At 43.5% G+C, this 4060-nt stretch overlaps 1 protein-coding gene across 4 annotated transcripts in view; it reads right to left on the reverse strand.

Annotated features, from left to right (window-relative positions):
- INSC (INSC spindle orientation adaptor protein) overlaps positions 1 to 4060 on the reverse strand; it is a 174540-nt gene that overhangs the window by 18558 nt on the left and 151922 nt on the right. The window lies entirely within an intron of this gene.

A 4060-nucleotide genomic window follows, 5' to 3' on the forward strand; every position in this document is an offset into this window, starting at 1 on the left:
GGAAGAAGAGAAGGAGTGAGAGGGAAAGAAGAGGAGGGAGAGGAGAGAGAGAGAGGGAGAGAGAAGAAGAGAAAGATGGAGAGAGGGAGAGAAGAAGGAATCTTTGTGCATGCTTGTTGCAGCCAAGCTGACCTTCACAGCCAAAGGAGCCCTCATCATAATTTACCAATGGCCCATGTCCCTACCCTGCTTATGTTGCCATGTAGATTTCCCCATGGAGTGAGTGACCTCCAGCTCTCTGGAACCTCCAGCCCTGGCTGACCCTCTTCCGGCAACACTTCATTTTGATGAATGTGATAAGACCTTTCATGTCATACCTCTCCCCAAAGTCAAAAAGCAGTGCTGTCTAGTGGAAAGAAGGCTGAACAAAGAGTCAGAAGGTCCGTGTTTGAGTTCCAGTTCTGACACATGGAGGATTATGGCACCACTCAAGTAAAGCCACCTCTCATAGCCTCAGTTGCCTTCTCTGTAAAATGGGGATAAGAATACTTTCACTGTCTACCTAACCAGGCTGTTGTGACAAAAGCATTTTTAAACCTGAAAGACCTAAAGAAATGTCAGTTACTCTTCCTGAGAGCTCTAATTACATCCAGGAATATTGAAAATGGGGACATAGGGAGTAAAGCAGGTGTTTACCTGGGGAAGATCATAGATTTTAGAGGTAGGAGGGTCCTCAGAGGTCATCTAGTCCAACCTGCTTATTTTATAATCAAGGAAACTGAGGTCCAAGAGGTTAAATACCTTGCCCAAGATCCCACAGCTCTCAAGGGTCAGATTTGAACCTAGGTCATTTTGACTCCAGAGTTAGTGCTCCAACTACAACCCAAATGTTGTCTGTGGCCTCACTTTTTGGCCATTTCCCAATGCCAGATACTCTTGCTTTCCTGAATAACTTCTGTCTAGATGAAGTCTAGGAGAGTGTAGAGAAACTGGACAGGGAAAGGGAGAGGTAGTAGAGAGAATGCCATTAGGGAAGGAAGCCACAGTCTTACATAAGCTGTTATATGCAAGGTGGAAACTCACCTGGGAGAATAAACACTGTCAGAAGTCAAAAAGGCACCAAGCATCTCAAAGAAGGAGAAAGGCTCAGTCCTGAGGTCCAGCAAAGAGAGGGGCTATCCAGGAATGCAGGTGATCTTGGAGTAAATGGCCAGAAGAGAGGGGAGAGGAGAGAAAAGAAGCAGGTATCTGTAAAGGAGAAGGAAAGAAGGCAAGGAAAGGGGGAGGAGAGAGCCTTCCTAGGTGTTCTATTACCCTGAGGCTGAAGGGACCCTGAGAATCCAGGCACCATCATTCCTGTACACACATGGTTATTCACAACACAGTTTTATTGCACTTTGCAGTTTGTCTGCAATTATTCACAGGTTTCTTCGTGTTCATTCCAAACAGCCGAAAGTCTACATTATAGACAAACCACTAAGCGCTGTGAATTTCTTTGTGAACTGCACATCACCAGTTGGTGTCAGTAATTCACAAACTTTCCTCTATATTTTAGACATGGTAATTCACAGAGCAATGTACCGAACTTTGCAGTTTGTTCAGGTTTACCCACAAAGCTCCCTAAAATAGGCTGTGCCCTAGACTTTTCCTACATCTGCTTTCCCAGTACAGGACATCAAAAATTGAGACCACTCCTTAACCTAAGGGTTTTGTCTGCCATCAGCAAACCCATTCAGATGAACCCCAGTCAAATCATGTTCCAAAATGAGTGGTTTCTTGACCACCATCATCCCACTTCTGCCCTGCTCAACCTTAGAGCTTCACAGAATACCAAAGTTTGGAGCCTTTCCATCCCCATAAATTGAGAAAGGCCCAGCTAACTTGGTACTGACAGCCTAGTCCAGCATCTCTTTCTATTCCCTCAGTATATCCTGATTGAATTAATCTTGGGCTAGAAGTCAGATTCTGGGTTCTGGTCCTGGCTGTCTGCCACTGATCTTCTCTGGGCCTCAATGTTGTCATCTGCAAAATGGTGTCAGCGATATGCTTCCATAACAACTCCAGGGTTGTGAGGAAATCACGTTTTAAAGTTTAAGGTGCTTTTGGAACATCATTTGCAACCACCATAATTATTCTCATCATTATCTCTGATGTGGGCAAGACACTTAATTCTCTGTAGGCCTCAGCTTCCTCATCTATTGAATGGGGAAAAAGAAACTAGATTACCCTTATGGTATCTTAAAGTTCCTAATCTAGATTTTGTGCTCGATATGCCCAATCTCCTTCCTGGTGCTGCATCAGAGATCAAAGGAGGTAATGGGTCAGAAAGAGCTTCATAAAATGAAATGATATACAGATCAACAGGTTCATCATACGAGATGGAAACTCAGAGGCCAAACCAAGCCATGCAGACAATGATGGGTTTCCATAGACAAGGGATGGAGGAGAGAGAGTAGGAGGAGGCAATTTCCTCTGGTAGCTACAGAGTCTGAAACTATGACACTCTCCTTAACCCAATGCCTTCTCCACTGGCCCCACACACAGACAAAGGAAGCAGCTGCACCTTCAGTGCAGCTCCCTGCCTACCTTATGTCTCCTCTCCCCTAAGCCCTAACCTGCCCAAGGTGGTCTGAAATTCTGTTACCGGAACCTCCCACCAATGATCTCCTGGTCAGGAAGGTTTTCTTCTCTTCTCAATCTGACTCAAAGCAACTTCCAACTCACTGATCATAGTTGGATATAAGGGATCAAGTAAAGCTAAATTTTCCTTCCATGTGACAGTCCTGCCAATTTCTGAAGGCAGAGGTAGTGGTCTCCCCACCCACCCCCTGGCTTTCCCTTCTCCAGGCCAAACATCCTCACATTCCTTCAACCTTGGGTCTTTCTCTTCTGGGCACATACCAGTTTGTCAGTGAATTCTTCCTAGAGCAGGATGCCCAGAATTGAACACGGAACTCCAGGTGTGGCCAGACTAAGGCAGAGGAGAGCAGGGTCATCACATCCTTCAGCCTGGACACTGTTCTTCCCTCAGTGAAGCCTAAGATCACGTCACCTTTTTTTTCCAATATTGTGTCACACTGCTCATCCCTATTGATCTTAAAGTCCATTAAAAGAACTAGGCCTTTTTCACGGGGAACTGTTATCTCCCACCTTCTACAGAAAGCTTTTGCTGGTTTCCCTTAATGTTAGTGCCTTCCCTTTGCTAATCTTCTCATGTATGTTTGTGTATACACACACACATTTATTTATTTTTATATTTTATATTATTTTTATATATGTGTACATACACATATACAAATATATATATATATATATATATAATTTGTACATAGTTGTTTGCACATTATCTCCCCCATTACACTAGTCCTTGAGAAAGGACTGTCTTTTACTTTCCTTTGAATTTCTGCTTAGCACAGAGCTTAGTACATAGTAGGAGCTCAATAAATGCTTGTTTTTATTCTTGTTGACCCTTTTCCCTTCCTGTACTCATGCAGTTGATGTCTTGAACCCAAATGTAGGACGTTACATTTACCTCCTGCCAAAAATCATTTCATGATATTTGTCCCATCATTCTCATACCCAGTTCTGTCATCCAATACATCAGCCCTCCCTTCTTGTTTTGTGAGAATTGAGTAACTGATGGAGTTTGGCACAGTCATCAGAAAACCAGTTAGAGAGTTGAATCCAAGAGATGAGGTACAGCATGGGCAAATCCAAATGGAGGAACAGACCTGGGAGCTTAGGTCTTTGGCCTCACTGGGGCAAGACTGCAGCAGATAATCTGGGGCATTGTGGAGAGAGCATGAGGGCCATGGGCACTGCGTGGTAGGAGGTTAGAGGACAAGAACATACAAAGATAAGGTAGCACTGATGGATGTATGGGAGTCTACTTCATTATCTTGCTGGGGTCTATGGGGACTAGTCCTGATAGTCAGTCAAGAATGTGCAGATAGATAGATATATAGATACATAGATACATAGACAGACAGAGACAGACAGACAGATAGATAGATATAGATAGATAGACAGGTAGACAGGAAGGTAGATAGATGATAGATAGATAGATGATAGATAGATAGATAGATAGATAGATAGATAGATAGATAGATAGATAGATAGA

The sequence above is a fragment of the Petaurus breviceps genome, unplaced genomic scaffold, assembly GCF_028583685.1.
Source record: "Petaurus breviceps papuanus isolate PSGF00001 unplaced genomic scaffold, PetGlider_PUasm1.0 188, whole genome shotgun sequence".
NCBI classification, from domain to species: Eukaryota; Metazoa; Chordata; class Mammalia; order Diprotodontia; family Petauridae; genus Petaurus; species Petaurus breviceps.